Raw genomic sequence first — 12,493 nt, forward strand, 5'->3', positions numbered from 1 at the left:
TGAATTCCTAAATCTGTATCAGTACGTATATTAGACATAGGGGAAGAGAAAGCTTTATTTTTTAATTTTTTTTGCAGTGGCAGCATGTTTGTGACTCATGAATTTTGTTTGGTAGAATTGCTTTAATAATTTAACCTTGCCAAAAGTGGCTGTGCCTCTCAGTAGTTTTTCATTATGAAAGATCCTCTGTGTCGCCCCTAGATAGTCTCAGGCCAATAAAAAGAAACTGATTATTACTTTTTTTTTTTTGTCAAATGGAAGAAAAAATACCCAATGTGCTATAATAATAATGGCAATAATAAAAGATACTGACAATACTTAGAGATCAGCTGAATAAGCCCATGGACTGCACTATTTTTGGGAGTGTATTTTCATGTCCCTTCTTGAAGACACTGTTGGAGTGTAATGTATTCTGCCTTCCAGATGACACACTACTTTTAACTTTCATCTACAATATAAGCTAATAACATCTCATGGCTTTTCAAGTGGAAGTTGCTCTTCGATAAACTGACAGTGATATGAGCACTCCTGCAAGATATTATTTTTGGAACAATGGAGAGAGAATTGGAAATTCTATGATTAGTGACAAATTTTCAGTAGCAATCATTGTATATTGCCAGCACTGAAATCAATAGCAGAATTCTAGAAATAATGTTCTACTCTGTGTATGAAAAGAATGTGACCTATCATTAACACCTTCAGGCAAATAAGTGATGATTTAGGGCACTTAACAAAAGCTCATTTGTCTCTTAGGGTTTTGAAAATGAGGACAGGAACTGTAATAGCAACAGTGGGGAAATTTTTGAGCACATGAGAGATTTGAGATTGAAATTTCCTGTTGGAGTATTTTTTTACTGTACTGTTGCACTTAAGTTGTACTTTGAAGTTACATCAAGGGCATCCAGAGTGTGCAGATAACCAGTCTCTGTCAAGTCCTTATACTAAAAAATGAATCACAGAAATATGCTGTTACTTAGAACAGATGGTTTTATATTGCCATTATAAACTTATAGAATTAGAGCCACTCAAATTAATAAATGTCAATAAAAATGCCACTGAGATCATGAACCTCAGCATAAAAATGAAATATACAGATAAACACTCTCTGGTTGTATTCTAGCCATTACTTACACTATTAATCAGAGTGTGAGCCAGTTAACATCCTTCCCTTCTGCTAAAAATGAGTCCAGTGTCCAAAAAGGAGGAATGACAGATCCAAACATTTAGCCTATCCATTCCTTCCAAGTGGTCGATAAAGTTAATTTAGTACATTTTGGTGTCACAGACATCCAATCCTGTACATCTTCTAATAAAAGGCAAAGTTGCATGCCAATATTTTGACCAGATAAATCTCTCCGTGTTCCTTCCACCAGTTTCTAAAGAGGGGATGTCCTTGTCAACCAGGTGTCTCCATCTGTTTAGGATGTGTTCCAACAGCACTCCATGCATGCTTTTAAATTCTGCTGTGTGGATGTTCAGCACTACAGATATCCTGTCAATACCTTGGAATGAGTTTCTCTGTTTCAACTCCTCCATTTCATACCCATAAATTGGATCTCATATTATTCTGTTTTTCTCTTACAAGAGGCTGGATAGAAGGTGTATCGAGCCATTAGGTAATTTCCAAGGTACATTAATCATCTTACCAGAGTGTAAGAACAAGCTCACAAGTGCCAATATTCGAAGCTAAGTGTTGTGCTTGGAGGTGTCCCAGTGCTCTTGAGGAAGGTCGAATAACATACAATAATGTAAATGACAATGCTTTCACAAAACAATTATTCTCCATAATGTTCCACAAAAGGAACACAGAAATAGATACCCTGGGTCCAAAGATGATTTTTTGAATCAGAATGTCAGAAGCAGACACACCAATCTCTTCAGCAAACACAAGTGAAATCCCTTTAGAGTTACCCTTCAAACACTAGCTATTATAATAAATGGATTTGAAATCAGACTCAAGTCAGAGCTAAGGCTCTCTTCAAAGTCAAGAAAAGAAAATTTCATCAGTTTGCACCAAATTCATAGTATGAAGCTTCTGGTGATCTCAGTGGTGGGGCGCTTAAAATTCGTATGTACTAAAATGGGAGCCACATTTCCCCTCTGTGATCTGGCTGCCCCAGCCAAACACCAGCAGCCTGTGCTCTGCCAGCACAGCTCCAGAGGAGTCCTTTCACTCTTGAGGTGCGAACCCCAATGTTAATCAGGCCAGCACAGGGTGCAAAACATCAGCTGCCCCCAGATACTGCTCAGCAGTGGGAGAATTCCCTTCCTAAGGAAGCTTCTTTGGATGGGGATGCAGGTAGGAGCCTAAACCCATCTCTCCTGATTCCCTCCCTGGGTTGAAAAATGCTTCAGATATCTCTGAAGTTCTCTGGCCAGAATTTTCTCTCATCTAGGCCCCATTGCAAGTTCTGCACAAAGACACAGACGTTCTTTTTTTCACCTTCAGGCATATTTCAGCTTTTTTTCTTTTATTTCAAGGGCTCATCCATCAAAACACAGACAATCGTAGACGTGACTATCTTGGCAAGTCTGTGTGATCATTACAAAAGGGGAGTGGGAGATGATGATGACAGCTGTGTTTTTTTGGAGAGAGAGACAGGAATTTTAGGTTCTCATTTGATTCTTCACTTTTACTGGCTTTTGCAAATGGCAGGAAGATTGCAACATCTTCATTCCCAGAACAATATCAAATCTGTAAACCCTCAAATATCACAGAATTACTTTTAAACTCAGATATCATTCCCAGTCACTATACAAAGGATATTAATGATGGGATTAAACTACAGAATGACATCAACCAAATTAATTTTCTCCCCTTGTATACCCATGTTCACCACGTCCTGTATCTTGTCTGAAGTATGAATGAAAATTAATTTCCTATGGAAGGGGAATGGCTGTGAGAAATATCAAAGCAATTAATTACTGTAGATTTTGTTCTTCTTGACCAAGACATTTCTATTTTCTTAACACTTAATTGATGCTGAGTTTTTAAGTAATGGAATAAGAAGTCAAAGTGATATTATGTAGAATTGGGTTATGCTCCCCTTCTTCCTCCACATTGTCTGGGATGCTTGCTGACATTTTAAAAGGGAGTTTCACAAGGTTAAAACTTATGGAGTATAATATGTAGATCATTGAGAAATAGGTGCTGGTTTTACTCAAATATCAATAAAAGATGGAGCGTGCTGAAAACACCAAGTGCATTTTAAAAGTGCAATAAATAATGGTTGAAAAATATGATTAACTTTTAAATTATAGCCAAAAAATATTAGATCTTCAAAGGGTCATCATGAACTTTCCTTTGTTACCAATTACATATTGAAATTAGAATGTAAGGTTTCAATATATCCTTCCCAATGCTTTCTGCACTTCAAAATAAACTTACCTTATGCAATTTTCTTGCAAAGCTGATTTTCCCTTCTATCACATGACCATCAGAAGAGCAGTGTGCATACTCATGCTTGGATTTGCACATATCTGGATTTTTCATGCTGTAAAGAACAGCAACACCTCTGCTCTTATCCAAGCATTACAAACCACTGTCATCAAGCAGCCCTCCACAGCCAGTGGTGTTAGCCCTTGGTTTAATAGCTGACTGACCCTTCATGTTTGGTGAAGCAGAAATCTGTATTCAAACTCATCCAAATGTGGGGATGAGCAGCAACTCTCAGTGCCTCACTTCACAGGGCACCATGGAATTTCTATAAAGGGAGCATACCCTCTGCAGAGAGGATAAGCAAACCCACTGTCAGCTCTTTTCTCCCAGTAAGAAAGACTCCCAATTTAGAGCAGCTAATTAACAGTTAACTGTAATCTCTAGAGCTGTGCATTTTGAGGATAATAAACTCTAAGCCTGGATAAATCTCTGTGGGAAGCATAACAAGACCAGCCCTCACCTGTATCTTGTCACACAGGTATGAAACCCAAATCTGGGACTATTCACAACTTGTGATCCCTTGTTAACCAGTTCTGAATCCACAGAACTGTTCCAGCCCTGGTAGGGTGAGTCTGGCTGTGTTGACTGCCCAAGGCAGTGAAAAACCAAGTTTCAGGCAATCATACCTTTTGAGACACTTTCTAAGTTTCTAATCACTGATTTTGCTGCCAGAAATTTCTAGGTGCTTCTGTTGACACGTACAGGTTGTAGCAAGATGCAGAGCATCATAGAGCCTCCTTTGCAACTACATCAGTATTACTAACCATGGTCCACAGGCAGGAAGCTCAATAGCAGCTGAGCAAAGCTACATTTTCAAAAAGGGTCCTACATTTTTGGACACCCTGAGCACTACGCTGAAGTCCTCAAACCATGCTTAGAGCTAGCATCGCTCAGGAATGATTGACTAATTGGCTGTTATGAAAAACTGGCACATAATGACAGGCACCAAAAAACAAAAGTTAGTTGCAAAATGTCCACCCAGTAAGACCGGCTTTAAAGTCAGGTAAGAAGTGCTTGGAAGACTTAAAATGCAAGATTAATATGAGTGCTCATTGCCATGCTTAATGCACACAGCGCTATTTCCAGCGGTGGTCTTTCCCTTCCCCAAAAGAATTATTGAAAGCGACATTCCAATCTGACAGATGTTTAATTACATATAAAACTCTGCTGAAGTCAAAGGCAGATTGAGTGTTTCTGCAGATAAACAGAAATACTGATTTAATTCTAACGGCGGCAGCAACATATTTCAATATTAGAAGGGTGCAAAGAGAATACCTAATAAAAAGTTAAGGATTTAGAAGAAACTTCACTGATAGGTTTATACACTATGATTTTTCCTTTTCTGAATAATTTATAGAAATTGACACTGCTCTTATAGATATCTGAAATTTTATCTACATTTAGTGCAGGTCTTGCATTCAGTTTCTGTCTATGTAGTTTCAAGCCCAAGGTTCCCCTTTGAATTCTGGTGATAAAGTTCAAAGTAATTCCCATCTAATTTTCAAGGTGTCAGTTAAACTTATAATGAAGTCATAATTTTTGTTTTGATGAGTTTAAAAATAAATTTTGTGTCCACACACTGTCTTCTCAGGTCTCCATCTCCACTGCTGCCAAAATGTCTCCTGTCCTGGTCTTGATCTCCTTGCCTGGAGGTGAGATCTCCTGCTGTGCTTTCCAAACCTCCACGTGAGGCTGACAGGTATCACACAGCGCCTCTGGCAGACCTGGGTGCTTTTAGAACAGGAGCTGGAAGTCCTTTCGAATGATGCCTGACTACCCTGTTCAGACAATCAAATTTCACTCTTTGTGAAATGGGGCAGAATAAATAAACTCACCCACACACGTAAGATTCACATCCAGGTTCTTAATTTTGGTTAAACCATGAGGGGTTTCTGCCTAGGCACAGCTGGTGAGACGTTAATGAAAGCAAATCACCATAACCATCTCTCAGAATTTATGTTCTGATCCAATAAAAATGAGAAAAATTTGCTTTTGAAGGCTCCTTTTCTCTGAACCCATACTGTGATTTACCAGGTATGATATATAGAAGCTGAACCATTTATACCAGAGCACAGAAATGATGTTACTGCTGCAAATATCTCATTAAACCATGCACATACTCTGATGAAAAATAGCTTTTGCAAAATCACATACACAGGCCACTCTGTCAGGATCATGGATAATCTTTGGAACACTCAATAGTCACTGGCAGGATTTTGCTTTATAATTCACAAATATCCCCTTGGGAATTTTAGCTCTACCATGCAATGGCTCTACTTCAGGAAGGGTCACAAGGTGTTTGTGACATTGCTTACAATCCTTTTTGCCTCTTTGAATTTAAAAATGAAGGAGCTGAAAAAATAAACCAGGTTCAAAGCTATAACTATCACATGGGAACTTTCCTAAAATCTCACCTCCACTGGCCCACACCAGATCTTGCCTAATGCCATTTTTGATATTTAATGAAGTAGCAACAGCATATTAAATATATAGATATTGAGGATTTTGTGTTTTCCAAGGAAACACCTGGAAGCAGATGTTATGTTCAGTCCCAAAAAGGTGTTTCTAACATTTCAGTGAAAGCAAAGGAAGATCAGCAGATCTCCAGGCAATGCCACCCACGGGGCCCAGTTGTTTTTTTGATGTTGGTGTTATAAACATGCATTCACCTTTTTTTTATAGGCAATTACTTTTTAGTTTCAAGGGGAGCTTTGGTTTCATTTCCTTATTTGGTACATATGGAAGAGCTGCCTAAAGCACCAGGCAGGAGCTTTTGACATTTCTATAAAAACCCAAGTGCAATCAATAGCTAGATATTGAGGTCAGAAAAGTAGCTACTGAAAAAGTTCAGTTAGTTACTGTAGTTTGCACAAAGAAACCTCTTTTCATTTAAACCCAAAGACTTAGGATAGAAGCTAGTGAAGGGCTCTAGGGATGACATGATGTCAAAATAAAAATAAATTGTCAGTATAAATCCAGGGAGACACTGTCACAATATCAGCTTGAAACAAAATGACACCAATGCAAATTTTATAAGAAACAACTTTAAGATGTCAAGACACTGGTAAATTGATGTCAGTTCAGGTCTGCAGGGAGGCTGTTATGATTAAAAAAGAAAAACCTAAACAAACTGAAAAGCATTTCCAGAGCAATGGCTATAATAGGCATTTCTAATTTTGTCAGTTGAAGTTAGTTGTAGCAACACAAACATGCAGATATCATGATTAAAATGTCAGCAAAAAACCCCAAAACCACACACACAAAACCAAAAGAAAATATTGATAAAAACATAATACACACTTGTTGCATTGTTTGTACAGTTAGACACAGGCATTTCCAGTTTAGACTGCTTCTATATTTAAATCCATAATCTCTGATGCTATTTCAGTTGACTTATAAGAAATCTGGAAGCTTCTCTATGCAATACAAACCTCCTGTAGCTTTTTACCCATGCAGCGTGGAACAGAATTTATGGTGAGTTGAACAGATCAAATAGACAGCAGGAGCAGAGCTTGGCTCTTCCAGTCTCTCATTATCAGGCTTTGCTGGATCTCCTTGTCATCGTTTCACATGTCCTGTAATTCAGTATATCCTGGTAAATCTAAGCCTAACCCCACTAGTGGCCAAGAAGGCTCAGAAACACAAACAGATTTATTTTGAAAGTCTTACAGGATTTTCTAGGAGTGTTTTGAAGCACTGTTTTTGAGCAGTGGGATGTTGGGGGCAGTTGTGAGAACACTTAATGCCTGGCATCTCTTGAAGTCATTTACATTCAGGCAAAAGTGGGTGGAAATTCTGCCATGTGAAAGCGACATTTGCGAATGTGCAAATGACTGCACAGCGCTTTTGGAGCAGTCACAGCCAGGGCCCTGCTCAGCACTGTGGTGCTGCCATGTGCAGCATTAACCTTTAGCATGTTCTGCTTTCCCTGCACACAATAACAGCAGATCCTTGTCAGGGGGTGGTTACACAAGATGGTGCATATGCTTCCAGGCTCCCAGTCCCAGATCAAAAATACATGGAATGTAGCGCGGAACTATCTATACTCATTCCCCATTCTAAATTGATTTGAAATACTTTAGGGTGTACATCTGCCTCTGAAGACTTTTTTGGCATAAGTCTTGCATTTTAGGCCCTGGCTACTTTAAAATAGAAACTATTATGCCACTAGGACCAAAGTGGATCAGGTTCCAACTGCCTGAAGTTCTGATGGACCACAGGTGCTCTATTTATCATCAACGTGAGCCCTGTTGAAATTTTAATACATTCTGCAACCCCATTTTGGTGTATGTTCAGTCATACAAACCTAAATAACAACAAAAACCACAGGCAGTAATAATTATGACACCTTTGAAATCATTAATTCCTGAGTTTGTGTTTAGAAGCTGACTGAAAATATCACAGGGCCAGATTTCAACACCTTCCATGCTGGAGCTTATCTGAAGTGAAACCACTGACGTCAGTGGAATGATTCCAGATTTATAGCTGCCAAGTTATGCACATCTCTGTGTGTGTCACTTTATGTTAGTTATTTAATGCATTGATTTGCATACCATAAGCAATTTGCATAGAACCAAAATTGGCATAGAACAGCGTGGAGCCACACCAACATGCCTGGAGAGGTAAGGGGAGTAAAGCATCTGGAAAGTGGGGTGAAGGTGTCAGTGGCTGTGTGCAGTGAGAGATGAGGGTCTGTGGCTGATTTGGGGGCTGATGCTATGGCTACATTAATTAAACTGTGAGATACTGTGCCTTTCACCTGACCTCCTTGTGCACAGAAGTTGTGCCTAAAGGTGCCACTGCATTTCCTACCCAGGGCACAGCTGCTGGGAGTGGGGACTGAAGGCTGATGCAGCAGGAGGAGAGGAGTCAGGAAGTAGGAGGGATGCTGGCCATGTTTTCTGGTGGAAACATCACTTGGTGGCTAACACTTGCACTGCCAAGTTGAATTTGCAGCCAGATGAGAGCAGGCTCATGTGAAACACACATGTGAAAGATATAATGAAAAATACATGGACTTGCTAAGCCCACAGATGTACTCTAGGGTAAATGGAATGAGAATTTAGCTAAAATTGACATGAATAATTGACATAAAGGAAACTGTCATCAGGAAACTCTGGCATTATCAATAAAATCTTAGCTACTCTCTGCTCAAAGCACAAATCTCAGGTACTGATCCTTTGACCACCTTCTAAAAATTGCAAATCTAGTCTGGAGGAGCTATAAGAGTTTTACTTTGAAGGGTTACCTAGAAACTCAGTTTAAATCATTAATATCCTTAGTCTTCTAGGATGAAAGTAATGTTTTCCTCCTCAGAAATCTCGCTGAGATTAATTGCCAACTGGCATTTTCCATGCATACACATCCACTCAACACCATCTGGGGTCCTTGAAGGGCGAACTGGGGAAAAGTGCAACCTTGCCAGGTTCTCTGGCTCCCTGGGTGCTCAATGCCTGCTAATGCCTGCATTTTTAGCAAGAAATTCCTGCTCCTGTGCAAATCTAAATTGTTGGGCCTTAGCAGCTTGGATTCTACAGAACTTCATCAGACCCATTCTTATCTCTAAATGTCCTCAGTGGTTTTGAGGATGCGGTTGGAGATGCAGCCCTGCAGCCACATTCATTTCAAGCCCCAGTTTTGGTAGTTATCATTGTGAGCAGCAGAAGAGCATCCCTGGAATCATGCTTCAGCCTTGAGAGATTGAATCCCATCTGCTTTTCCATACACTTTTGGTGTTGCTTTCTTTGCTGGCACCCAGAAGAGTTTATTTTTTTGCAGAATGCAGAGATGCTGCCTGTTTCAAAGGCTGACTAACCAGACCATTTCTGTTAGGACACCTGGGGTTTCTGCAGTACAACCTCTCCAAAAAATAAAACCTCACCCAAGGAAGTTAACTTAGTGGTACTGTGGGATCCCAGCTTGCTTTTCCCTAAATATATAAAGTTTGTTTAATGAAAAGATGGTGTGTCTTTAGACTCTGTCTTCCTTGACAAAAGTGTGGTCTTCACTCATTTTAACTTGCAGAAATTAGTTCACTTGCAGCAAAAGCTGGGAAGGCAACAGTTTAATTTGCAGTTTTAACAAAGGCTAAGTGTTCATTCATGAAGCAGCCCAAGTGGCAGAGATGCAGTCACATCATCTCTGCTGCAGGTCCCTTGCTCAGGTCAGACCTGTCTGCCATTGATTTAGTGGGCTGAACTAAATTCAGTAGGCTTTGGATTTTAGCTAAACTTTCTAGTCTTTGCTAGAAACATTTATTACCTCCATTTCTCTTTTGACCTACTTTTAGACAATCTGCAGTTGTTTGGGGAGACAAAAAAAGACACTTTTTCTAGCTGAAGGCAGAGCCTTTCAGAGCAACCCCCTTCCAGCAATGGTTAAAGGGGAAAATCCAGTTTTTGCAAACTGCTCCTGCAGCAATATGTTACCCATTATTATTATTCTTCATTATGAATAAACTGAGGTTATTTAGGTTTATAAAAAAAAAAGTGGAGCTCAGCTGTGGCTTTCAGTATCTGTCATGAGTGAATTGCTATGATGATGGACAGATTTCAAATGGTCAGTTCTGTTTCTCCCACTGAGATCTAGATCAGTTAGTCAGCCTGTTAGTGATAATCATTCCTAAGCAAACAAACAAACCCCATAGTCCATGCACAATTTTTGTATGAGAACCTATATTTAACTTTAAATGGGTGGTTGGCTGCAGTTTCTGCTCTTTCTCTGTTATTCTGCTTCTCTGTGTTTGTCTCCATCTATCGCGTGTTGTTGCATTTATTAGAGTTCTTTTCTTATGAAAATGTTTCTAATCACAAAATAACTCCTAGTGTAGCAAGTTAAATTAAAGCCCCTCACAGTACTTCAGGTAGTTAAGTGGTACTGGTTCTCATAAACCCTCTCTTTTTGGTTTGGTCACAGTTCTGCTCCAGGGCACCTGGAATACCATTTCAATACTTCTAAAGATAAATAGAGTTCTGTCAATAAACTGAAAATTGCTGACCTTGTCTTGTTCATCAGTTTAGGCATCGAAAAAATTCTGCCTCCTGGGATTGGCAGAGCTTTTCCATCTGAACTGAAAAGTGCTAAGCCTGCCATATTTAATGACAGGCCCGGGAGGGTTAATGAAAGAGCAGAAGTGGCATTTCACCTTGACTTGCAGCTGCCCTATAACATTGCCTAAGGGTCCAGCTAAGTGTTAGCTCCATCTGAGCAGTACAAGGCAGGAGCAAAGACCTACAGAGAATTCTAACAGGATATCCTCAATTGCCCTGCTTCTTGCCCTGCTTGCCTTTGTGTGTGTGTTTGTGTGAAACCTGTAACCAATGAAGCCTCAGGGATTTCTGTCTTCATTGGTAACAAAAGCTCTGGAAATGCTGAAAAACTGAGTAAGAAAGAAATGCTGCAATGAATGACTAAATCATCTTCTAGCTTATGCCTGGACTCTACCAGTATTTCAGAATTTTCTTTTGTTATTGATAGCTTCATTTTTATTAGCTAAACATTGATGATTAGTCTAGACTGGTAATTAGAAGCGATCTTTTTACACAGAGCCTTGGATTAAGAGCTTTTGTGATTTGGTGAACTCTAGTTTGTGTGAATGTCAATTTGATCCTTTTAACATGTTCATGCTAAGTATCAATAGTCTCCTGGGAATCCTGGAAGTGCAGTGCTGAACCTCTCAGACGCTGAGCAACAGCTGGGGTGCCGCTTCTGTTTGAAAGGCTTTCTTCTCTTCTCACTAATGGAGGATCAAAAGTCATCCCTTCAATTAAAAACTAAAGAAAGAATCTCATTCTTCGGCATTTTATGTCTAATTAAGGATTTTAGTGGGAAATGTACAGCAGTGCTCACTGATTAATTTATCAAACACAAAAATCCCCCTCTCCTCTACCAGTCCAATTAGCCAGGCATTTTATATGGCTGAGAGATTGAAACACTGTTACTACATGGAAACCAGAGGCTCTTTGCATTTGAAATTGTGTGGTAAAGAGACTGGAAAATTTCTTGTCTAATACCATGCATACTTAGGGCCTGATCCTGTGAATTATTGAAAATCCCTGCTAAAAAATGCATGGTCTTCTGAAGGTCCATTCCAGTATGATATTCAATATCCTGAACACACAGGAGCATCAGGGAAAAGCAGAGGATGCTGAATGCTTTGGAAAATAGAGCATTTACTGTATAAAATGCCCAAAGGGAAGCATAGCTGATGCTCAGACCGTCTCAAGCACTGTGGAGCATAATTCACAGTGCTAGCTGCTTCCTTCTTACCTTGTGCTGAGATCTCAGTGCATTTCAGAGCAAGGGATTGATCTCTCCTTCCACAAGCCACCTGTCAGAAACAATGTGGAAATATATTATCAATCATTTGTCACTCCTCTCTAACACAAGGATCATGAATCACACTGTTTGTCAGCTCATGTCCCTTGCCTATACATCAGAGAGGGGTTATTATCATCTCACTTTTCCTCTGCTGAGAGCAGGCGTGTGAGCCAAAGCATCCAGACCATTCTCCCTGTGGCATGAGTGTCTCCCAGGAATACACTGGGAAGCACATTACCTTTCATGTGTTCCTTATTTTCTTACCCTCCTTCTCAGGGTAATGTTTGGTTTGTGTTGTGGTCTATTTTTTTTTCTTTGTTTTCCATTTCATTCTGATATTTGATGATTTTGTTGCTATTGCTACTGTCTTGTTTAATTTATTTTGAAGAACTATGTTGCATTTTTGCTATGGAAGGTAAGATTAAGGGAACATGCTTGGTTTTTCAAAAGGATTTGAACAGCTCTGGAGCGTGGGGATGCTCAATAGACCTAGCCTTGAGTAAGGAATTACTGCTAAACTGCCCAGCTCTGGTCAGAGCAGCTGGGAGGTGCTATGGCTGCACTTGGGTGGATGGATGAGGTCATATCCAAACATCTTGGAGTGCAGAGCTTAGCAGGTTTACATTGAGAGTGTGTCATTGAAGCAAATCTCATTCTTTCCACTTTGTGCCCTTTGGTTTGCATTGGGCAGAGCTCTGAGGCCATGACTTGGGCTCCTTCCAAGTGATATTGAAT

The 12,493-nt window shown here is 39.8% G+C and overlaps 1 long non-coding RNA gene across 1 annotated transcript in view; it reads right to left on the bottom strand.

Moving 5' to 3' along the window:
• Positions 1–11,951, bottom strand: part of LOC118696910 (uncharacterized) — a 36,386-nt gene extending 24,435 nt beyond the window's left edge. Inside the window, exons 1-2 of the long non-coding RNA XR_004981699.1 lie at positions 11,900–11,951; positions 11,708–11,768 (exon numbers count right to left, since the gene is read on the bottom strand). This is a non-coding gene — a long non-coding RNA (uncharacterized LOC118696910). The remainder of the gene's footprint in view (positions 1–11,707; positions 11,769–11,899) is intronic.
• Between the last annotated feature and the right edge of the window lie 542 nt (positions 11,952–12,493).

This window comes from Molothrus ater, chromosome 1, assembly GCF_012460135.2.
Source record: "Molothrus ater isolate BHLD 08-10-18 breed brown headed cowbird chromosome 1, BPBGC_Mater_1.1, whole genome shotgun sequence".
Classification (NCBI taxonomy): Eukaryota; Metazoa; Chordata; class Aves; order Passeriformes; family Icteridae; genus Molothrus; species Molothrus ater.